The following is a 25,622-nucleotide window of genomic DNA, read 5'->3' on the forward strand; positions in this document are numbered from 1 at the left end:
CACCTGCAACACCAACGTAGTTTACGAAATTTCGTTCACATGTGGGAAAGTGTACGTTACACAATCTCGACGCTGTGGGAATGTGTGACCTCGAGAGCATCGACTTTCTCTTAATTCATCACCATCGGGGCTTCTCGCCATACTCGTCTGGGACTGCCACTGCACACCTATATTCCAACAGACTAAAATCCTCAAACGTCGAAGTAAAAATAGATCAAGACAACTTTATGAGGCAAAAACCATCTTGTATCAATGGCAATCTTGCATAAGCATATGATAATTAGCTTTGCATGAGAAAGAGATTGGTTACCTGAAGCTTTTTTTTTATCCCTGGTCGCTTTAATGATTTCTAACTTTATCTTTGACCTGGGTTGCTTTGTTTATACTTTTAAATTCTTTTTTTTATCGCGCTCTTCTATTTTTTTCTCGGTAGTGCAAAGTGGTGAAGTAACATTTCATTTTAATTTCTTTAATGTATCCATAATCTATACCACTAATTGTCCTACTTTTTTTCTGATTTAACATGTCCAGTTTCTTCTTTTATGTCTTCCTCGGGAAAGCATTAATCACTCAGTTGCAGTAAGCGCCCTGTCTTTTCTCCAATTCTTTCCTTTGGCGTTTGCGCTTTTGTTTTTTGACAATGCAGTGTTTATTGAGAGTTGATTGAAACACAACTTAAAACTAGCTGATTTGAGCGGAACTTAAGACTAGGATGCTGTGCTTTTCGGTAGTTTAGTTTTTCCCGAAATTCGGAGTTTATCGGAGTTTATTTTTTTTTTTTATATCTGATTCTCGGAAACTCGTGGCCTAACTTTGCAGTCTTTTGTTTATATAAAAAAATAATAATAATATCCGGGTGTAAGCATGTGCTAGATTCAAAAGGACAAGCTTTTTTTAAATTATTGTTCTTTCGGCTGCATTTTGCGTTGGAGCCATTGCCATTGGCAATACCAACTTGGCCGACGACGAAAATTGCAAGTGTTGCTTTGATAAACGTTGAAACATTAAAATGAATAAACTCTTGGATGTATATTCGCTAGGAAGCTCGTATTTATTCCATACCACAGCCATCAACACCCCGTGGCTGCGATGGGTAATATAGAGGTCTCAACTGCCGGACCCCTTTTCCCCCTTTTATAAAATCTCTATGGTTCACGTCTTTCGCTGTTACGAGAACCCAATCCCTTATTCCTCTAAGAAGCATAAACAGTGCAGCCGCAGCTAGGAACAGGAATAATGGCTTTTGTCGTGACCAGAAAGACCCGTTGTCTTGATGAACCTCGAAGTGATAACGCTAAGATTCTTTTTGTTAACGATCCGAGATTTGAAAGAAAGGGTGACAATTTCTCAAGACAATTGACCCCGTGTGTTGTCCAAACGTAGTCGTAAACTACCGCGTTCTTGTTTTTGTTTTTTTTATATGGTACACCGTAATTCGGAATTTACCGGGTAAGTACGAATTGACGAAAATTTTACCGGCGAATGTTTTTCACAGTTTTTTTATTTATTCGAAAACAGAACCCTAATTATAACTAATGCAACTTTGTATGAGCGCTGTGTCACTGATATACGAATATTGCGCCAAGTCAGCGCGGCATGAGCAAGATCAGCTCAAATTTCAAACTTCAGAACATTCTAAGAGGGTAAGGTAGTGCTGTAACATTTGTGCAAACAGGCCTTTGCGAACTTAAATTGCGAATAAATCTACCCTAGATTTACAAGGCTTGGGTGATTGTACGTGCACTTTGATGAGTTATGTTTGACATGCCGCAGCTATATTAAATTCTACCGAGCCTGCAAAACCATTTCGTAAAAAATAACTATACGCGGAATGCTTGATTTTTAGTGGTAGTTGTATTTATTTGGGTTACAAACATTACAATCCCACTTGGTTCTTTAATGTTTTGAGCCGTGGCTCTTCTCAAATAAATATACAGAGGGTTTCAACGAACACTTTCAGAAATCACTACAAATAGGGAAATTTAAAAGAAAAGAAAAAACTCCTTTTGGGGAACAAACTGCCAGCCACGGTAGATCCGAGATATTTCTAAAGAATGGTGATTAACTAAATAAATTGCTGAAATAGGCGTCAACGTTTATTTGTAACTTTAACGACGCTTTGATTCTGCACAGACCCGACACCATTAAAGAAATTCTAACAGCCGACTAAAAAAAAAAACTTCACAAACAGGCACTTTGAGATATAATATGTTAGCCATCTATACCCATTTTCCGTGCTGTACGAAGCCTAAATTCTTGCTCAATTGTCAAGCGGTGATTCGTGTTATCGTCAGCGCCTCTCCGGTTCGCCTAACTAAAAATCTTCCCTCTTCGCCTTCTTCAGTCCGTCGGCTTTCTAACTCTAAACCTACCATCCACTAGGCCGTTTCCGAAAACAGTTCCGCTCCTGCATATTTTATGACTATGCTCCAACAAAATAACGTGATGCCACCTCCTCTAAAAAACTATGACGCACATCTGTTGCGAGCCTCGGTCACCGTGTTGCAGGACCGCTGGCGCAAAGAAACGCTCCAATAGAAAGCGGAAATCCAGAATGGGCCCAAACTGAACGATTTTTAGAACGCTGTAAAAGGCTGCACTTGCGTTATAACTTTCTCAAGTTAGTTGATTTGGTGTTTTTGATACCTAATAGGTTTCTAATTGGAAACAAATGTTTAGCCTCCCTAATTAAAACGTAGTTTAGTACATTTTACTTATTTCGCTCGTTAGTATATATTTGTAATCCGAAGCCATCTGCCACGGCTGACTGATAGTTCCTGGAGAGTTATGTCTCTGTGAACAACTGTGCTTTTAGAATTTTTTGAAAGTGGTTTCCGAAACACTCTGCACAAATACTTCAGCAGCATTTTAGAAGCTGTAAAAGCGTGCTTACTTGACAAATAATCGAAACGCAGCGATCGAGCACTGAGAAAATTGCCCCTCATTTCTGCCGCCAGTCGTCGGTGCCATCAAGTACCCATCAGACGCCTTACACTGATTCCACGTATCTTTGGGGTCGGGCCATTGCGGACTCTCACCATCATGAGGCATTCCCAACCTGCATGATAGGAAGAAATATTTGAATTAGTCATACCTTTTTGAAAAAGCACCGCATTCGTTCTAACTAAATAACGCATTTACACTACGACCCGACGTCAATTATCTCATCGCATCTATTGTTCAACAAATTCTAGACACTGGTCAAGTGCCCAACAATTAAAAAAAAACGCCAGAGTGATTGCCATTCATAAAGGTGGTCCCAGCAATAAATTTTCGAACTATTACGAGCACATCCTTAACTAGTGCTCTTAGCAAATTTATTGAGCAAAGTCTAGTTTCGTTTAGAATGAACTACTTATATTTAGTCACAACTTCACTTTTCTAAACCAGCATGGCATCTGAATATCATACTCCAGCGAACCGCGGCTTTCTGAGTATACTAATGATATTCATGAAATTTTCCATTCGCAGAATGGAACTCATACTATATTTATTGAATAAAAAAGGAGCCCCGAATGGTGTACCCTGTTAAGTAGCGGCTGGCAAGCTGGCGCCCATCGGCTCGTGACCATCGGCTGCACTCGGACCGAGCGCTCGAGAGCCGCGGGGCACGGGCAGACAACGCCAGGCTAGGAACGTTGCGCCAGGCTTAATCGGAGGCTCCATCAGAATAAATCGATTAGACAACCTTCGAAGGCTACATCTCGTATTTAACATTGGCGACGAACATCGGCTCGTGACCATCGGCTGCACTCGGACCGAGCGCTCGAGAGCCGCGGGTCACGAGCCGATGGGCGCCACCTTGCCAGCCGCTACATAACATACCCTATCACCGTCCCATCCTATGAATAAGATTGTTAAAAATAGAGCCATACATAAAGCAAATTTCAGCCGTTCAATGAACGTTGCGATTCATCCTACCAAGTAGTGGAACCAGAGTGCCCCAGGGATCTGTGCTCGGTCCGTGCTTTTTTAATATTTATCTGAATTACCTGCCCACCTCTATCCAAACAACTATGATATTTTATGCCGAGTACTGTATATCCCGTAGAGAGATTCAATACTTGCATGACTCTGTAATATCAGACGGTGATCTGAGACTCGTCGGAGGATAATGTCAAAATTGACAGAAACAAAATTAACGTTTAAAAAAAGAAATATGGCCTTTACTAGCGAGCGTTCTCCCACTCAATTAAACCACATTATTTTGAATGCTGCCACCGAAAACGTCCCGCTGTACAAGTATGTTGGGGTTCACTTCATTTGATTTTTTTTATTGGAACCACAGATTGACGACGCCGAAGTTAAAGAAAACACAACACTCGGATTTTAGAACGCAACCTCTATCTGGCAACTTGAGAAATAAAATTGATCGTAAATTTCGTTCTTATTTGACTTAGTCAAGAAAATGGCGCACTAGAATCGAAATCGCATCAGTCATACCTTGTAGATAGGTTACAAGCCATTCAAAACAAAGCCACTCGTTTCTTTATCCACAATGTTTTTCACACAAGTACATTCTCACCAAAAAAGAAATGAATATCCCTCTTCCTGCACATCACATCAAGGTGGGTCGTCGGCTCTACGTCACCCCTTTTATCGTTTACCACCCGAAAGATAGATTACGGGGATTTTGGACACGGAACCTTGGCGAGGGTGCGGCGAGCGCGCGAGGGGCAAGGGCGGGTCCAGTTGGCACGGAGCACGAGCACGTCGTGGGAGACAATTCAACCATTGCGCTGTAAGCCGCTGAGCACCGGGTTTGAAGAACTCCTCCCTCAGGACTCGGTTCCTTTCTCCGGACAAGCGGTGAGCGAGAATACCACAAACGGCGTCCAACGTGGGGCTTACCGCTTCTCTGGGGCCGAGTCGAGCAGCGTCACCGTAAGATGTGCCGACACACGCTCGATGGCCGGGGAATGCGCAAGCTCATCAAAAGCCAGGCGACAGGAGAAGCCTTCCAAGGCGCAAACTTCTGCAACCTGCTCGTGCATTTCATTTGATTTTCGTTAAGAGACGTCAAAACGCGTGACCTGATGGAGACCACGTGCACCATGTGGGTTCAGACTTGATGGGAGAACCAGACTGTCATTCTGCTATCAACCCGCTCAAGAGCCGATACGATCAAAGACGTCGAAGAAAGACAGGGCCAAGAACCAGGACGACACTGAGGATAACGTGCCGCATGAACCTGTTAAATCTAACACTCGGTTAATCCGCCTTTCTCCTGCTGTCCTGTTTACAGCACACCGACCAACGACTACGTCACACTTGATGGGCTAGAATGAAAGCCTTGTCGTTAGTGTTCAATTAATTTTAACGCGAATGTGCCTGCTAATCTGCCATTTTCTATCTCTTCACCAGAGCTAGTCGATGGCACAAGCTGAAATACCTTTAAAGTTAACGGCGCTATTGATGATGTTCGGTGGGGAAGCAGATACATATTTTGTTGTTGTAACTCTTTCATAACTTTAGGATGAGGCCCCAGTTACTGGTTACATGCGGTTAATAACGTCTGCGAAGTTTTTTGCCCGCAAAGGAGAGTTGGTTGTGCTTCCGTGCGTAAATGATTCCATGTTGCCTTCTTCTGCGCTCAAAGTTCATCCCGCGTTAGGTGCGATGGATTTTCATTGCAGTGTCGTTAAAAACGAGTAGAAGATTGTCATATTCCGAAGAATAGTAGTTGTGAATTCTCATTTTGGCATTTTGTTTTGGTCAGTGCTACTCGGAAAATAAAAACATAGACCCTCGCTTAAAGGCCGACGTCGAAAATAATTTTCCTCAAGATAGGAAACTCCTCCTCGCCACCCTTCCCGTGCCCCCATTTTCCACGGCTATGTTTACAGCGGGGGGACTCCTTTTTTTTTTTTTTTGTGCATCTTGGAGCTGGAATAGCCGGAATGAGTTTCAGGCTTATGCCACTGTCAAGATAGCAGTGGGTGAAGGGGAAACTGGGATGATTGGCGAGGAGTATTTTCCTACCTTCCGGAAAAACGTTTTGTAGGTCGTGCCTTAGATATGGCGTTCCCAAAAGTGAGTTGAAGGGGCTCAGTCACAATTTAATTCAAAATCCTTTTGAAGATGCGCCACCGTCGGTTGCTAAAATATCTTCGTTGTATGCAATTATTTAAACAATTAATTTTTTCCAATCTGTCCTGCATCTATTTCAAAACAGCGCATGATCGGGTCTGTATAGCCTTAAGTGGACTTAAATAGACGACGGATTTTCCTGTCTCCAGACACTCTGCTTCGTGTATGTGAATAAATAACTTTTTTCCTCCTTTCCGTACTCTGTATTCTGCAAGAATACCTTCGCTCAAAAAAAGATATGTCGCGCTAGTCTGGTGTGACGGCTGTTCGTGCGCTGACGTGTGTGCTGCATATTTTCAAATGGAACCTTTCAAACCGCATTTCTGATTGATCTCTTTTGTTCACTTACCTGCCATTCTTTCAATATTTGACGCTAATTTATTTGTATCGAACTGCCTTTCGTATTTTATCAGCAGCAACTAAATGTTCTCACCAAATTTCAAAATCACCATTCTGCATTAACACATATTTGAAACGTGAAGCAAGTTACTCCAGCTGTTGGATTTCGTTTTAAATGACGAACTGTTCCAGTATGTCGCAAAGACATCTGCGTCGTCATTTCTCGGCGAATATTTTATATGATGGTGTCCATCAGTTCAGTATAACTCCCGCATGATTGTGCCCAAGGCCAACATGTTCTGTGTAGTCGGTAAGAATAAGTGATAACAAGAATACTTGGGTACGGGGTTTAACAAGCTATACCCTAGTGAAAAGGCCATTTATATGAGAAATTCCTCGGGTCCAATAAACACATATGAGTCATACAAGATATATAAGGACATATAAGAACCATATAAGAACTATATTAGAACTATATAAGAACATCTAAGAACCATATAAGAACTATATTAGAACTATATAAGAACATCTAAGAACCATATAGAAACTTGCGAGGAACTTCTTACAAGTATCTTACATAGTTCTTACATATACTTATATACTGTAAACGATTTATTTTTCACGGGCCCAATATTTCGCGATTTAGGTCAAAGTTGGAGTTTTGGAATAATTTGCGGGTACTGATTTTCGCGACGCGGTGGGGTTTCAATATAGATTCCAATGTTTTTACATTTTACCGGAATTGTTCGCGGGACCTATTTTTCGCGAATTGTAGGCGATTCGCGAGATTTGCGAAAATTAGGTCCTCGCGAAGATTAAGTCGATTACAGTATGTTGTTTAGTTCTTATATGGCTCTTATGTGGTTCTTATATGTTCTTAAGTTAAACATCTTGTATGATTTTAATGTGTTTATTGGACACAGACATTTTTCATACAAATTAAAATTTTCAACAGGGTAATAGATATTTTGCTTGTTTCAACAAGTTCGTCCCTGCTCTGAGTTTGCGTTCAAATTCAAGAGTGCAATCGGAATTATCGCCAAAACAGCCGTAATTGGTAGAACCAAATATGTCTGAGGAAAGGATAAAATACGAGGTGCCACGATGATATGAAAGTAAAGATTGCACGAAGGATGTCATCTGATATTTTTACTCGTTCGGTGTTTTCACACGTAAAACGCTGACCTCTGTAGTGTTACTGAATCATTATTGGGTTTAAATGGTTCAGCGAACGTCCGGGAGTGGGAGCGGTGGCGTGCTGGTTCCGAGCGCTGCTGCTGCGCTGCGACTGTACTGTTAGGGCTAGGAAAATAAAGAGTCAGCGAGTGCTGTCTGACACACAACGGAGTATGGTCATACTTTTATTTATACGACATGGTGTCAGAAGTGACAACCCCCACCGCCGTTGCCGAAAAGCATGTCTGACGAGGACCAGTCAGACTCCAGCGGTCAAAAGCCTTCCGCTTCCCCGCAACCGAAAATCATGAGCAGCGTCCAGCAGCCGCCCCCCTTCAACTTCGACAACGTGGCCGAGTGGCCGGTGTGGCTGGACGAGTTCGAAGACTACATGTTCGCATCCGGACTCAGCGAAAGAACCCAGGAGGCACCGGTCAGATCCCTACTGTATTGCACGGGACGAAAAGCAGGAGAAATTCTGAAGACCTTCAACCTCACCGGCGCTGAGTTCAAGAACTATGAGCTCGTAAAGGGGAAGTACAGCGCCCATTTTGTGCATTCAAAGAACGTCGTCTACGAAAGCGCCTGTTTCAACCGACGTGTACAGGAAGCGGAGGAGACAGTGGACCAGTTTGTTACCGAACTGCACACTCTGGCGGCACGGTGCGAGTTCGGCGAGTTGAAAGAAAGACTCATCCGCGACCGGTTTATTGTGGGCCTCCGAGACGCGAAGTAGTCAGAAAGGCTTCAAATGGATGCCGAGTTAACGCTGGATACAGCTTTGGCAAAAGCCCGACTCAGAGAGACCGTGAGATAACAGCAAAAGGACCTGGCAAAAACTGAGCCTTCGCGACGCAGCGAGGACGCGGCCTTGAATGCAGACTCCGTTTCCAAGCCGCCACGTAAGAGAGATGTACGCGCACCGAAGATCGAGGCCGGGCCGCCGACGCAAGCATGCGAGAATTGTGAGTACGGTCCCCACCACAAACGAGACTGCCCGGCAAGAAACAAAGCGTGTATGAAATGCAAGAAATTTGGACATTTCGCCAGGAAATGCCGAAGAGTGCTATCAAAACTGAGTAAGACGCACGTTGCAGAAGTGCATGCGTCTGAGAGCGGTTCATTCTTCGGAAGCGTATGCCGAAGCGGACCGAACGCGCGTTTGGCTGTGGTGACTGTGAACGGACACCCGCTCCGAGCAAAAATTGACTCAGGCGCTGACGTCACCGTCGTCGGAGAAGACTTCGCTGGCAAGCCGCCAAGACTTCTGCAAGCCGAGGATTTGAAGGGACCGAACAAGAAAAGCCTGGACGTAATGGGGAAGTTTAAGGCTGTGGTCGAGTGGCAGGGCAAGGTTTCAGAAGAGACTATCTACGTCGTTCGAGATCTCCAAATGCCACTGCTGGGAATGCCAGCAATCGAGTCCCTCGGGATGGTTCGCTTTCTCAACGACGTCTCCCACAACAGGTCCAAGTACGAAAGTATGTGTCCGGAAGTGTTCCAAGGGCTTGGAACAATCCAAGGGGAACACAGAATTCAGCTCAAACCTGACGCAGAACCATTTGCAGTCAGCACGCCAAGACGGATTCCATTTCCGATGAGACCAGCAGTCGAAAAGGAGCTGCAGAGACTCGAGGCCACTGGAATCATCAGAAAAGTTCACGGCCCGATTGACTGGTGTGCTCCCATCGTACCCGTTCAGAAGCCATCGGGCGACATCAGAATCTGCGTCGACCTTACAAAACTGAATGTCTCTGTGCGTTGAGAGCGACACATCATGCCCACCGTGGAGGAAGTTCTGGCGAACATCGGTGAAGCAAAGTTTTTCTCCAAACTAGACGCAAACTCTGGATTTCACCAGATTGTCTTGTCCCCCGAGTCACAAGAGCTCACCATGTTTATAACACCATTTGGGAGATATTGCTACAAGAGACTGCCCTTTGGCATAACCTTGGCACCTGAAGTTTTTCAGAGAAAGATGACAGAGATTCTGGACGAACTTCAAGGTATCCAGAATTTAATGGACGATGTTTTGGTTTACGGAGCCACGTGAGAAGAACACGACAACCGACTGAGAGCAGCCCTGCAGCAACTCGCCCGGTCCGGTGTGACGCTCAACCCCGACAAGTGTCAGCTTGGCGTCACTGAGGTGTCGTTTTTAGGAGTGATCCTCGACAAGGATGGCATCCGTGCAGATCCAAAGAAGGTCAAGGCAATCCAGCTTCTACCTGCCCCTACAGATGTATCTGGACTCCGACGGGTGTTGGGTATGGTGAACCATGTTGCACGTTTTTTGCCCACCCTGTCGCAAGTGACAGCACCACTTCCTGAACTACTTCAGAAGAACAATGAGTGGACTTGGGGATTAGAGCAACAACGAGCCCTTGACAAGGTCAAGCAAATGATTACGTCAGAGAGATGCCTTGCAAAGTATGACAGTTCTCCTCGTACCATCGTCTCAGCCGACTCCTCATCCCATGGCCTGGGAGCGGTGCTCCTTCAAGAACGAGATGGTGAACTCCGTGCAGTTGCGTTCGCTTCTCGTTCTCTTACTCCAACGGAACAGCGCTATGCGCAGATCGAAAAAGAAGCCCTCGCACTGACATGGGCGGCTGAGAGATTTGAAGACTATCTCCGAGGACTACAGTTCGTTTTTCAGACAGACCATAAGCCCCTGGTCCCACTGCAGGGCCAGCATAACCTGTATATGCTGCCCCCACGGGTGCAACGGTTTCGAACGCGCCTGATGCGATATTCGTACAAGATCGAATACATTACAGGAAAGAACATGGCAACAGCTGACACGCTCTCGGGAGCGCCCTGCGAAGATGCGTCATCTGAGGGCATGTTGAACCCTGCAGAGGTTTCGTCATTTGTTTTGGGCGCAATCAGCACGCTGCCGGCGTCGGAAGACCTTTTTCAGAGGATCCGGAAGCTCCAGAGGGAGGACCAAGACTGTGCAAGCTTGTTCAAGTACTGTGAGGACGGCTGGCCATCGAAAAGTAAACTTTCATGGAACCTGAACCCGTTCTTTGGAGAGCAAGGCGACATAACGGTGTGCCAAGGCCTACTGTTGAAAGGACCCGTGCTTATCATTCACAAGTGTCTTCGAGCAGAGATGCTAACGCGGATCCACGAGGGACATCAAGGGATTGTACGATGTCGAGCACGGCCAAGGGAGTCCGTTTGGTGGCCGGGAATCAGCAGGGCCATAGTAGACATCGTAGACAAGTGTGCAGAATATGCGATGTACAAGAATCAATCTCGAGAACCGATGTTGTCGTCTCAAACGCCAGAATTGCCCTGGCAGAAAGTCGCTGCTGACCTGTTCCAGCTCGATGGTGTGAACTATCTCCTGAAGTCGCCATTCTTCAGTCCTCCACTTCAGCAAAGGCTGTTATAGAGCGAATGGAGAGTATATTCGCCCGACATGGGATACCGGAGGTCCTAGTTACGCACAATGGTCCGCAATTTTCCGCAACAGAGTTCAAGAACTTCGCCCAGCATTACGGGCTTCAACATATCACAACAAGTCCGAGGTACCCCCAAGCCAAGGGGGAAATTGAACGAATGGTGAAAACAATCATGAGCTCTGTGAAGAAGAGTGCAGATGCTTATCTGGCGCTGCTTAACTACCGCAACACGCGAGGCCCTACAGGGCTCAGTCCCGCCCAACTACTCATGGGAAGAAGGCTCCGCAGCAGACTTCCCATGTATCCCGATTAACTGAAGCCCCGAACCTTCAACCAGTCAGCATGGAAAAGGAAGGATCAGAAACAGAGACAAAGGCAGAAGCGGAATTATGACAGGCGCCACAGAGCAAGACCACTGGCACCCCTCAAAGAGGACGATCCGGTTTGGCTTCCAGAGCTTCGCACGTCGGGCACGGTTGTGGGCCATGCTCAAACGCCCAGATCCTTGTACGTCGAAACAAGTTCTGGAACCCTGAGAAGAAACCGCAGCCAGGTGATTCCCCTGCCGCAGCCGCAGGACTCACCCCGGGAGACCTCTGGTGAAGCGTGCAGTGCCAACCAGAACACAGCGAGATCTCCCGGCGGACTCCAGCATACGCGGTCGGGTCGAATCGTGAGACCTCCCAAAAGACTGGGGTTTGATGACTCAACGTCGAGCTGACTAGTTCAGTTGTACATTAGGGCCATATAACTTTAAAAGGGGGAAGATGTAGTGTTACTGAATCATTATTGGGTTTAAATGGTTCAGCGAACGTCTGGGAGTGGGAGTGGTGGCGTGCTGGTTCCGAGCGCTGCTGCTGCGCTGCGACTGTATCGTTAGGGCTAGGAAAATAAAGAGTCAGCGAGTGCTGTCTGAGACACAACGGAGTACGGTCATACTTTTATTTATACGACAACGTCTTCGTGGAAAGTTTAAACTCCTATAACTTACAGACAAGTTCATAGGACGAAAAATGTAAACCTCACGAGAGTGGACGCTTTAGCTTCGTTTTGGATTAGAGCGAGCTTGGCGGTCATACCAGAGTCAGATAATAGAGAAACATAGACCTTTGCGATGGTGGCTACTACGAGAGGTACGCTTGTAGGAGGTTGTCAGACATAGTAACCAAAGTCGACTTGTTCCCTAGAAACACGGTGGCCTTCCTTATTGGGGGTGTAGCGCGAAAGCTAGCGTCAAGTCACGGGAACGTGGGCGAGGTGCTCCTGGCTCAGAAAAAACTTGCGATCGTAACAGCCGTATTAAGCACACGGCTCAAAAAGTAGATCGGATTAATGTATTCTTAATATCACGTGACTAGTCCTTCCTCTGAGCTTACACGAAAATACGCGAGTGTTATTATACTTTGCTCCATGAGAGCCGTAATGCGAAGAAAAATATGCGAATCAGAATATAATAAAATATAAAGTGTCACTATGGCTATTAAAGTTATGAATGTACGAAAGCTTCGATCGAAAGTTTTAGTTGTCTGACATTTTGACAATGGGTGTTTCGTAACATCGTCACGCAATGTTTACACCCATCTAACTTGTAGCCAAGCCTTCTGAATCTATAAAATCAAATTAGACTATTTCAGACGAAACGATGCAGCAGCGAAACAGTGGACGTTTTCGCTTTGTAGCGGTTATTTGGACGAGCACGGAAGCCCGATACGAGAGTCAGATGGGATAGAAAAAGTAGAAGTTTGCGATGATGTCTCCTATGAGGATCAAGTTGGTCTTATCAAATATTATATATAACCACCAGACACGTACGGTAACCAAAGTCGCCTATTTTCCCGATCACAGTGACAGGTGACGGCTCGGACATTTTATGTCACGTTACCTGTCGTCAGGAGACCTTTACACCAAGTGACTTTCCCTGTTTAATGTCCCAGGGAATATGAAAATAAAGATATCTCACTCCCGAAAACTACTTTTAATGTTCTAAATACTCTTGAACGATCGCTCCTCAATTTCACTAATTCATGCAATATTGTGCTTTGGAGATAAATGTCACTACCGATTTCTAAATCACGTTTGATGCAACTTCTAGTAAACAAATTTTTGTAAAAATATAATAACGTAATTTTTATTGTTTTATTCATCGAATAAAATAATTCCCCTATTTCTTACGGGCGCAAAAGATTTAATGTTAATGCAATGCTAAAATTCACGAATCAAACAAAAAGTTTTTTTTAATGTTGCCAACTTACCCCGCATGAATCTTGGTCTCGTCCCCTCCCAATCGAAAATGTTCTACAATTTTTTTTAAATCATTTAATATATTTTTTTTATTTCTAAAAACAGAATGCACATACGTATAATTATACAGGGTGTTTTTTATTCTTTCAGATTTATTTAAAAAAAGCTGTTAAAGCTACCCTTATGCGGTTTGTGGAGATGAGTTATACGGCCAGGGGAACACAGTATGAGGAGATAGTCGAAATTATCAGTCGACTAATTAAGTAAAATTTGTTAATTACCTTTTTAAGTTGTGCAAATAGACATGTAGTTTCAATAAGATATTTGCTGAGCATCATCGAAAACCGCTAAATAAACTCTTTTTTGAAGGATATAACGCCGGGGCAGCATTTTATGGCGTTCTGTAAAAACGCTCCATTTGAACGCGTTTCTAGATTTCAGTTTCTTATCGGAGCGCATCTTTGCGCCCGCCGTCCTGCTCCCCGGTGGTCGCGGCGCGAAGCCACCTTCTGGCCTCCCTCATAGAATGGAGGGAAATAGGGCTCCAAACCCCATAAGTGTAGCTTTCACGGCTTTTTTAAACAAGTCTTAAATAATAAAAAAAAAAAAAAAAAAACACCCTGTACATATATATTTCTATCTCGAAATTAGAGGGCCTCACGAATCGGATAGAACTACCTGATTTATTTACAAGTCGTTAATCTTTTTACTACTTGTCACTGAAAAGAAAGCTAAAGCGCGTTTCATGCAAGCTAAGTTTAGAGCAGATGTCTAGACTTTTTTTTCGTCCCATGAATCCATTATTGATCATGAATTAGCCTGAGATAAATATAAACTGATTTTGTATTGAAAAAAGTGCAACGAATGCAGCATGGCCTGCGGTCATATTTTATTTTGTACCTACGTTCCCCCTATCGACAAAAAAAAAAAAAAAATTTGAAGACATTATATATTTAGGTAGCTATGTTCACACTATCCCAGACTTTCTAAATTCGAGACATCATCAGCTTCTTTTTTATGAAAGTATTGATATGTGTAATTCGTGAAGAACTTACGCATGCCCAAGCTCGTGCGAGAAAACCGAAACTCCAGAGTAGGTGGTGGCGGTGTCTTCGACCACACCAACCTTACGGGTGGTTCCACAAACAGCACCTATGTACGCCATTCCTAAAAATAAAAATTGCCCTTGAGTGCTTTATTTGTAACAGTATAACATTTCAAGACAAAGAAAGTGGATTGTCGGTCTGCAGTTACTGCGTGTTGTTGTTTATCGTTCTCTTTACTGCGAACACAAACCGCTCGTTCACCTAAATATTGCGATTTAAAAGTGCCCTGAGAAGGTTTCTCGGATCGCCAAAATATGTCGATAATTTGATCTGCTGGCTCTCAGCATCATAGAAATACCTAAATCAAGACGATAGGCGCCCGATTTCCCTATTAAAAAAATTGAAAGACGTTTATAATTTTTTGTAATGTCGAATTAGAGCCAAATTACCTCTCCTAATTAGCGGAAGATTTTCAAAACATTTCCCGCCCAATTTGGAGAAAATTTTCCTGCTAAATTTAGCAGAGAACTGTTCACGGTAAACTTAGAGGAAAATTAAGCGAAGCTTTACCCACTAAATTGAGGGGGAAATTTATAGAATATTTTGCCGCTAAGTTTAGAGGGGAAACTGAATCCGTGTTGAGGTTACGTGACACCAATTTCCCAGCTAAATTTTGCGGGGATATTGATGTCAACCGATTTCATTCCCGGCGATCGGAGGAGAATGTGCCAAAACCAGGACCGCTGTCAGTCAATAGCAAGCGAAGCATCCTCTCCCCTCCGACCGGTGGAACCGCGGAGTGATGTTTTAAACGCGGGCGGCTCCTTGCCCACACTGCCAGGACTACGATTCAACCCTGCGAGCGCGCGCTCGGGCGCTCGAGAGCTGACGACCGGCCAGATCATTCCCGCGAAGAAAGAAAGAAAGAACAACATAGTTTGTTGATTTTGAGACGATTATTACAGTATTATGCTCAATCTCTGAGAAAAATTAACATTTTTCACTACTCTTAATTCCTTCTATCATCTACAAAGGTGTAAGCATTTTGTAATAACAGCGTTTTCAATCTCAACAAAATGCCGCGTTTTCACTGGTCACATGCCTTCCTAGCTGCCGGCACAATGCTCCTCCCATCGCCGGAGATAATTTAGATCTTGGATTGTTTTTATATTAAGAAAATCGGCCGCGCATCGTTATGGTTTATAAATTTTTAGAATACCTAGAGCCCGCACAGTGAGTTCCTTCCATATTTAGGCGATCTTAGTAAGCGAATCAGGGCACCTTTGGATGACAAAACACGACATGTAACCAAACACAATAAGAAATAGACTCATTAATTTAAAAAAAAAGTGAAAGCCGTTAACAACTCCCTGCAACGCCAAATTAGAGCGCAGCTCTTGAGGAGGAGGAGAGAAGGGTACTAAGGGGGAGGGGGGTCACGTGACCTCGGGGGAGGGGGGGGTCAAGTTACCTTGGGGGGGGGGGGGGGGGTCACGTGACCCCCCCCCCCCCCCCCGAGGTAACTTGACCCCCCCTCCCCCGAGGTCACGTGACCCCCCTCCTCCCCGAGGTCACCGAAGGTTTTCGAGGTCCTCCCGAGGTCCTCCAAGCCGGAAACGGGCGCCTAACCGATCATTCACACTGGAAGCGGATCCGCGTTCGCAAAGCGGTTGCGAACGCGGTTATATAAAGATCCAGTACTATAGCACGCGCACTCGATGACATCAAGTGCGCGTGCAATTGGACTGGATCTTTATACAACCGCGTTCGCAACCGCTTTGCGAACGCGGATCCGCTTCCAGTGTGAATGATCGGTTAGGCGCCCGTTTCCGGCTTGGAGGACCTCGGGAGGACCTCGGGTACCTTCGGTGACCTCGGGGAGGAGGGGGGTCACGTGACCTCGGGGGAGGGGGGGTCAAGTTACCTTGGGGGGGGGGGGGTCACGTGACCCCCCCCCACCTTCGGTGACCTCGGGGAGGAGGGGGGTCACGTGACCTCGGGGGAGGAGGGGTCAAGTTACCTTGGGGGGGGGGGGTCACGTGACCCCCCCCCCCCCCCGAGGTAACTTGACCCCCCCCTCCCCCGAGGTCACGTGACCCCCCTCCTCCCCGAGGTCACCGAAGGTACCCGAGGTCCTCCCGAGGTCCTCCAAGCCGGAAACGGGCGCCTAACCGATCATTCACACTGGAAGCGGATCCGCGTTCGCAAAGCGGTTGCGAACGCGGTTGTATAAAGATCCAGTCCAATTGCACGCGCACTTGATGTCATCGAGTGCGCGTGCTATAGTACTGGATCTTTATATAACCGCGTTCGCAACCGCCTTGCGAACGCGGATCCGCTTCCATTGTGAATGAGCGCTAAGAGCTGCGCTCTAAAATCTACAATGAACCAGGAAAGTGTAAAAACGTCAGCAAGGAGCAGGCGAATTTTTTTTTATTTATTAGAAGGGAAGCAACAAATATAAATAACAGTTTTATGATTATAAACAAGCTGTAAGCATGTCAGCGGAAACGTCGCATCAAAGAGTTGCGGAAGAAAGGAAATTTGTTATGTTTGTATGAAATACAATTCGTGATGCCATTAAGACGCAAAGGAGCATAAACCATGCTATTAACTACATTAAAAAATATACATTAAACGAGTTTTTCACTTTTAGTGGATGGTTATTAAATAAATCGTATTAAAGAGGTGTTGATAGCCAAATACTCAGTTTGTTAGGTGTCACACATATTCAATTTCGGTTAAGGGCGTCACAATTTTATTACCATCGTTCCACGGGTTTATTTTAAACACCCGACCTGTTGGGAAACGTTCAATGTAAATTTGATAATCTGTGTTCCTTGTGTTATTTATGAGTCAAACAACTTGTGCTTTCTCGTAGAAGTTTTGCAATTCACGAATCATCTGGTGAACATTTTTTTATTTAATATATGGGGACATTTTAAACAAAAGTATATGTACACAAACCTGCTACGCCGGGGTTTAGTCCTCCATTTGAAACTTGAGTAAGGTCCATGCTAGAACAAAAAAAAATGATTTGTAGCTTTCTATTACATACACTCAAGCCTGTGGTGATATCCCCAGCCATGTGAATGTTTGGGTATTCCAGAGATTGGATTCGCAGCACGCTTCAGGCTATTTAATTCCTTTCCAACGAAGCAGAGTGCCTTTTCTAGACTGTGCGCTTCGCTTGAAACTTATACATGCAGTCTGCTCGAGACTGAAAATAAATAAATCAAGCGGTTGACCGGCACGCAAATAAGCAGCTTAAAGCAAGATTACAAAGCTATGTCTCACGAGCATCATGGGACTGCTTTGAAGGGAAATCATCACGGATTCACGATTGAGTCATCAAGTCACACAATTGACAGCTTTCCCCCATGGATAAACTTGACGCATGCAAGATCATGTGAGATATTTGACGCAACCTATCGGTCGCCACTTAAACATAAAATACTAGCTCTCAGGTACAATACAGCTCTGCAATATATCCCGGCTTAGGACATCATATATATGGCCGTTCTGATGCTCCATCAAGAAGCCCGGCATTCTCACACGCACACGAATATGAACGTTATTCACCATCAAATAATTTTTGGACGTTCATAAGACACTGTCAAGGTCTGATGTACCACGAGAAGCTTTTGATCAGACATCAAGTTTCTGATGATCTTTCCCATAGAGATACACCTATATTCATCTAAAAAATGTGCATTCACGGCAATTGTTTGACTCATTGAGTCGGAAGACCTAGCCATGTATGAGGAACCTTGTCATGTTTTATGTACTGGATCTGTAAAATGCAATGTTAAATAAAAAGCTTGCCTTTGGATCGCATAAAAAAACACGTATACAGCACACACAAAATTATATTTATGCAGCAAGATCTGTGGACGGCGCTCCGACCACAGATCAGTGGCCCCGTCCATTAGTGTTGGCTTGGCTTAGCTGCAGGGTTGCACACGTACTCAAGCATAGTGTGTCTCTGTCGCGACGTCCGGTGCATCTAGTCTGGCGTCTGGCAGCGCCTGCTAGTCGTGCGAGCAAACGCGCGACAGCTCCCGGCATCATCTGCCATTCCACCACCGTTTATCACCGTTTGTAACCCCCAGGATACGCGATCATGAAAGTGGTGCTATAGCGCTCCATTGTGCACGAGCCACGGCCCGATACAAGTGTCTGTCGGCATCAGTCGATGTGCCACAAAACGTGTCCCAAAGGGTTATAAACATAAATTCAACAAAATAAAGAATCGGGCATTCCAGCATTTTCGTTCATGCAGCATTCTTTTATGGCGTCCGCCAGTAATGTGACTGATCGTCATGAAGCACAGTTAAAGTGCAAACTAAAAATATTCACATCCACAAACAGGTTCACTCGGAAAATCTTTGCCAGCTACATGCAAGGGTGCCCTTCATGAAAGCTTTGCTTAGGGTGATGACATCTGGCCGGCTTGTTCTAATCACTTCTTTTTTCCCTGAGCGCATGAAAAAGTGTCTCCCTGCACGCGCTTTTTGCGTTGGCTTTGCTACGGCTGAAGTTTGTTTTCTACGATTTTATCGTATTTTCTGTGAGCGCGTGCTGTCGGCATCCAGTACTGCAAAGGATCGCATCACCCTAAAGAGAAGGACATTCAGGCAGCCTACTACAGGCCTTCCGCAGCAAACAAAGTATTCGCCTAGAGGTTCGCGAGTACCAAGAGAGAGAAGTCTGGGATTATAATTAGCAATGGCGAATTATCGTGGCCCTTTTTGCGCGCTGTTGGGCGCTCGTTCCAGAGCGCGCGAGATCGGCTGGGTAAAAGTGAGCGCGGTGGCCTTATCCGTCGATTCTTTCCCATGGCGTCCCTTCAAACGTTCTTAGATCTATCACGTGAAAAGCTCCACGAAAGAACAGCATTCCAAGACTTGTTTTTTTTCTGTTGCCTGCACGCCAGCAGGCACGGCGGATCAAAGTTTCTAGATCAAAGCATGAAGGAGGCTATAACCAAAGTCAGTTGACACGCGTGCCTGAACGCCTGACGCATTTTTATGAGGCGTGCGCTCAGTGGCGCTTGTCACACAATCGTCATAGAGTTTCTCCATAAACACACGCATCTTTGCTTGAGTGGTGATTGTCACGTTCAACCGGGACAGTCCCTAAATCAGAGAAACAGGACGAACAGGTTACAAAATTGCTCTGTATGTACATGTATTTACATAAACAAACAAAGCTAAAGGCATAAGCACACATCCAGTACAGTACAGTCTTAGACGTACCCCTGGAACCAAGTCTCCACCCCCAGCACTCACGACCTTGAAGTGTCCCTGCTCGTGTGCGCTTGCAGGTCTCTTTCCTGGGGGAAGAACATAATCTTGCCGCTCTGAGGAAAGACGCCTCGTTGGTTCACAGTAGATTCCCGGGAGCGGGCCTCGGGTGGGGCTTTCTCCGGAGCGCAGCCGAAATCGTTCCGTTGGCTAACGGTGGACTCCCGGGAGCGGGCTTCGGGTGGGCTTCCTCCCGAGCGCAGCCGAAATCGTCGTGCTGTTCGTAGCAAGAGGCATGGAATAAAGAAGAACGAAGCGCCGGCGACACACGCGCTTCATGTCTAGAGCCCAGCGGACATGGCCTCGTCTCGTCCTTTCTAGATGTTGCTACATGGTGTCAGAAGTGACCATGGGTGGTAGAACAGAGTTTCACCATGAACACGCCAGGCAGTTCACGAGAGTCTTCCGCTGGGACGAGCCAGGGAAAAGAGGCGGCAGCGGCATCTCGGACAACGAAGCACGCTCACACCGTCACCCCACCGTCAACGTTCGACTTCCACAACCCAGAAGACTGGCCAAGGTGGTACAACAGATTCAACCGCTATCAAAAGGTCTCCAAGCTCGTCAACGCCGATGAGGGCGAACAGCTAGATGCTCTTGTATATTTCCTCGGAGATGACGCCGAAGATGTTCTCGAGGCATCGTCCCTCTCAGACGACGACAAACAAAACTTCGAGAAAGTGTCGGACTTGTTTCATAATCACTTCGTGGGGAAGCGAAACGTCATCTACGAACGAGCGAAATTTCATCAAAAAAAGCAAGAGACTGGAGAGTCGGTGGAATCGTTTATAATCAGCCTACATCACCTGGTAAAACATTGTGACTACAGCGTTCTGAAGGACGAACTGGTTCGAGATCGCTTCGTAGTCGGACTGTTAGATGACTCTTTTTCTGAAAGCCTGCAGAGAGACCCCAACCTCACACTAGAAGCTGCAGTCACACGAGCTCGACAGAAAGTAGCCGTGCACAAGCAACAAGCAGTGGTCCGAAGGCACAGGCAAACAGAAAAAGAGGAGATGGTCGTCGATGTCCTTGGTAAAATACAAGAAAAATGGAAGGCTCCGCGCAATTCAGAGTCGAGAAATGACACGAAAGCTCCTACCTGCGGAGAATGTGGCAAGTTGGCGCACACAAACTCCGAGTGTCCTGCAATCAGTTCCAAGTGCCTAAACTGAGGTAGACGAGGAGATGGGACAAAGGTATGCAGGAGAAAGTCTATACAGGAAGTAATCCTGGAGACAGATCAAGGAGAATGGCTGCTCGGAAGTGTTACATTTTCTGCTGGCCTGGCTTGGAAAGTCCCGCTCAAGGTCAATGACAAGGTCGTCCAGTTCAAGATTGATACAGGCGCCGACGTCAGTGTCATACCGGAGGATGCGGCATCGAGCTTCAAAAACCTCCAGCCTACTGCGGCCAAACTTTTCGGACCCGGAAGGCAGATTTTAACAGTCACTCGGAAGTTCCGGGCCACGATTTAACATGGTCAACAGCCGATCCATGAGGACATCTATGTTGTCACGAACCTTGACGAACCGCTTCGGGGACGTGAAGCTAGCACAGAACTTGGACTTGTCAAACTCATGCATTCAGTCACCGACCCCACTACTGCCGGCTATCACCAGAAATATCCGGAACTTTTCAGTGGTATTGGAATAATGAAGGGGGAACACAAAGATCAAGCTAATTGATAATGACACACCAATTTCAGTAAACACGTCCCGTCGTGTACCCTTGGCTCTGATATCAAAAGTTGAGGAGCACTTGAGAAAAATGTTAAAGGACGGGATCATAAAGCGAGTAGAAGAAGCCACCGCGTGGTGCTCTGGAATGGTGGTGGTTCCTAAGTCGAATGGAAATGTCGAATGGAGATCCCGAAAGGACTTCTGGTGAGAAACAAATGTCATCTCGCTCCGCTGCCGAAAGACACAAGTGAGCAGACACCTCACTCACTGGTCTCAGAGTCAAGAACTACGCTGCCAGACCCGGCTTCCAAGGGCGCCGAAGTATGAACAAGGTCCGGTCGGATTATCAAAAAGCCAAAGAGGTTCACAGAGTGACTCCTTTTAGTGCTTATGTGTATATATATGTATATATGAGTGTCCTCGTGTGTATGCCCCTTGTGTCCGCAATTTTTTGGTTTTAGCCTTTACAGGGGGAGGAGAGATGTAGCAAGAGGCATGGAATAAAGAAAAACGAAGCGCCGGCGACACACGCGCTTCATGTCTAGAGCCCAGCGGATATGGCCTCGTCTCGTCCTTTCTAGATATTGCTACACTGTTCACCGCACCAGCGCTGCCTCGTTCCTCTTGATACTCGTTCCACAATTCGTCTTCCTTCGTTTGTCACACCCCATGCCTCGTTCATCTTCTCGTCTTCTTGCTTTTCTACTCCAGTTCACAATCGTGACAATGCCCCCAACGTTCAAGAAATGCATTAAGTGGATTTTCTTCCTCTTCGTTTACACTTGCGTGTCCTTTTCCTGGGCATCTTTTCTCGGCTGTCATGGCGCCTACAGCAGAAACCATCTGGTGTCGTTTCACTCACAGCAGAGGGCTTGTGGTCGTAGCATCCGCATGCACAACACATTACCACACTCCTGGCATTGTACTAACCCCACAGTGTTTATCAACAAAAACCAGCACATGTATAGCGCCACGAGATTTCCATGGCTCCCAATGAACCTCAAGACAAAAACCACTTGTACCCCTGTCAGACGGGCTAGTTTATACTTCGTCTCACCCTAGCATGGACTAACCGCGAAGGCTGTGCTAGCGCGAGCAGCCAACCTTGACAGTCTTGACTAGAGCACTTGCTGCACGAGCGCTCGTGCAGCCGCCGCGGCTTCATTCAAAGCGACTAGCTCGCGCTTTTAGTACGCGCGGCTATTAATCGTCCATACTAAGGTGAGACGACGTATAGTGTCACTACATGCGAGTGCACTTCAACCCGTCGAAACACACTCCAAGTATGTTGGTGCTATACGGCAAAACTTAGTGTCACTCCAAAATGATGGCAATGACGATGGGTAAGCAATGGGCACGCAAAATATTACAGTGGATACAAATTTTTTCATAAATAACTTCGGCAACTTATTAGAAACACGTTACCACACATTGTTCCGCTAAGTCACGAGCATTAATCTAAATTTAAATCCAATTTGACAATTACGATCAGCGATTTCAAGCCAGTGATACACGTCCGCACGCCGGTACGATGCTCATCCAGATGCAAACGAGCAGGGGTAGGGGTTGAACCCAAGATTCCTGGGTTCTGCAGCGCGAGCTTTCGCTCCGCCTGCTCCGAGCTACTGTGCGTGAGCCCACTCGGCCACTCGCGACTCGCCACAACGAAACATCATGGGGTGTGTGGAGGACGAGCTGGAGGGCGATATCCGCGATGTTGGACAGTGGACGCGCGTGGTTGGGGCACTTTTCTCGGTGAGAGCGCGACGCCTTTCAGTTGAGAGGGAGCTGGATGCCGACGCACAGGCAAGAATTTCAAGAGGCATCGATAAGCAGCTGCAGGCCAATGCCTTCACTATAGCCGCCGGCTCCCCTGACCGACAACCTACCCGTGATCAGTCAAGAACGGTGGACTTTCCAGAGGGACCAACTGTGGTTCGAAGACACCTTGAATCATTTGGGCGAGTTCCATTTCAAGCAAGCCTTTCGCGTGTCTCCCGCCTCCTTGAGATTCCTGGTGGAGTCTTGCAGGCGCCTCCTGGCCGTCTCTGGCCGCCGCGCAGGGGCTAAGGCTGGAAACTAAATTAACCGCTTGTTTTTCTACAATGAACTACTTTTCTGCCAATAAAAAAACAGGTTCGCATCTAATATTACTCCTATCAACATAATACTAATTTTACGCAGCGTTAATTTCTTCTATTATTTTTACTCCTTGAACACTGCTATCGAGATTGCACACTTGGTCTACCGGAGCGAGCGTAGCGTGCTCCCCGAACTCACTTCATTGGAAGTGTGTTCTTCGGGGAGGGCTGGGGATTGAGCTCAGGATCACTGGGTTCTCCAGCGTGAGCTTTCTCTCCACGTACTCCGATCTGGTGGGCGCTAGCCCACTCAGCCACCGATACCCCTTAAGGCTGCGGTACCACGGCGGCCATCTTGAACAAAACATTAGTTGAACCACCAGGGCGGCGTTGGCTGTCCGTATGAGCAAATGCTGCAAAACCTGCGCGCCAATTTCGAAACCCTTTTTCCCGTCGCTTGCGACCTTGAGTTTCCTTCTCCACTCTTACGCCCCTCCTTTCACGTGTTCACCCTCTGGCGCGTCGCGCCCACGTTCATTGTTGGGAGGACAATGTACCGGATAATCCCCAACTTGAGGCCCCCTGCCAAAATTGTCCGGATGCCAAGTGATTTGAGCGAGATGGGGTTTTGAAGCGGTATGGAAAAGTGGGACCGTCAATTTTGAACTATGCCTTTTCGATACTGCATAAGTTGTGTACGGGGCTGGCCAAGGCACGGGCGCGAGGACGTAACTGTATACAATGCTTGGGTTGCAGGAGCACTCGCGCGTAGAAATGGTAGGACGCGCTTTCTGAAATCACACGCCTACATTCCGCAGCGTTGCAATCCTACGAGTAAAACAGAGTACATCTTCGGACAGTGCGTGAGTTGATGCCGGCCGTACGAAAGACACACCTCGCGCTTCCTGTCACTACTGCCTCTGCTTGCACGCGCTGCCGATTGGCGGTCCTTTCTTTATTTTGTTTCGTCGCTCTTTTGAAAATACTGAAACTAATATTTTCTCAGACCCTGCTCATCGTACCTCTGCACTACAGTTGTGTAAACACGTTGTGATGTAATTTGAGATATGGGACGGAGTGTCTACATTCTTATTTCGTGTGTAATGCCGGCATAATATTCCTTTGCTGCCAGAGGGTCAAAATAATGGTAGGGTCGGCAGCAAAAACTATTTCAATGACCGAATTATGATCAAACACCAGTAAGAACATAAAAAAGAAATCACATGGGGACAATAAAAATATTGCTACAAGAGGATGGTGCGTGGGGCACAAACAATATTCGGAGTGACGTTGAGGGAACGCGACAAGCTAGATCTTTCCTGATGGCAGCCGTAAAAGTTGATCTGGTGCCTCGTTTTGATCGGCTTTGCACGGAAACTCGTAAACTACCGACTATCTTGTCAGTGGTGAACATAGTGAGCATGAACTGGATGATTTTCTTGTTGTTGTTTTTGTTTCTGTAGTTAAATGAGAGTATGGAAATATGAGACGTCCGCTGACGCTTGCGTCGGCTAACGGAACCTCAATCGCCGATCGCGGCCGATGTCATGGGCGTATACAAATACATCAAGTCGTCTGGGCGGGAGCAGTTGAAGCGCCGCACTTTTTTGGCCGGTCAGTAGAGACTCCGCGAATTCTGACTCGAGGCTACTCTGTGCGGAGGGAGCCGCTACTGAGCGCGACCAATCGGAAACCAAGGATGGCTGAAATTTCCTAATTGCCATGAGATTTGCAAATTCGTTCTTCCCGCCGTAGTAAATTCGTCCGAATCGCTATTCGATTTACTAATCGATTATTTGGATGAAAAGATATATTTCAAAATTCGTACGTGGCTCACCAAATGGCAATAAAATTGGTATAGGATTTCAAACCTATATAGTGTCGCCCTAATTTACAAACTTGTTTCACTTGAAATTAGAGTTCACGCGCAAGCGAGCTGGTGGAAGCCTATACTAAAAAGGCCAGAAACAAGAGAAACAAAAAATAAATAAATAAGAGCGGGATAAGCGCAACACAGTCTCAAATCACAGCTGAAAATGGTTACTTGGTAAGTGTAAATGTCCAGACATTGTATTAGTAAAATGTATATATATATATTATATATATATATATATAAATAAATAAAAAGTCAAAAATGCGTACTGTCGGAGTTATTAATTCGAAGTTTATTCCGACGTTTCGAGCGGGGACCGTTCTTCATTAGGTGATGAAGAGTGGTCCCCGCTCGAAACGTCGTAGTAAACTTCGA

At 46.0% G+C, this 25,622-nt stretch overlaps 1 pseudogene; it reads right to left on the reverse strand.

Moving 5' to 3' along the window:
• LOC115326590 overlaps positions 1-25,622 on the reverse strand; it is an 89,687-nt pseudogene that overhangs the window by 14,115 nt on the left and 49,950 nt on the right.

Source organism: Ixodes scapularis, unplaced genomic scaffold, assembly GCF_016920785.2.
Source record: "Ixodes scapularis isolate PalLabHiFi unplaced genomic scaffold, ASM1692078v2 PGA_scaffold4__175_contigs__length_147842914, whole genome shotgun sequence".
NCBI classification, from domain to species: Eukaryota; Metazoa; Arthropoda; class Arachnida; order Ixodida; family Ixodidae; genus Ixodes; species Ixodes scapularis.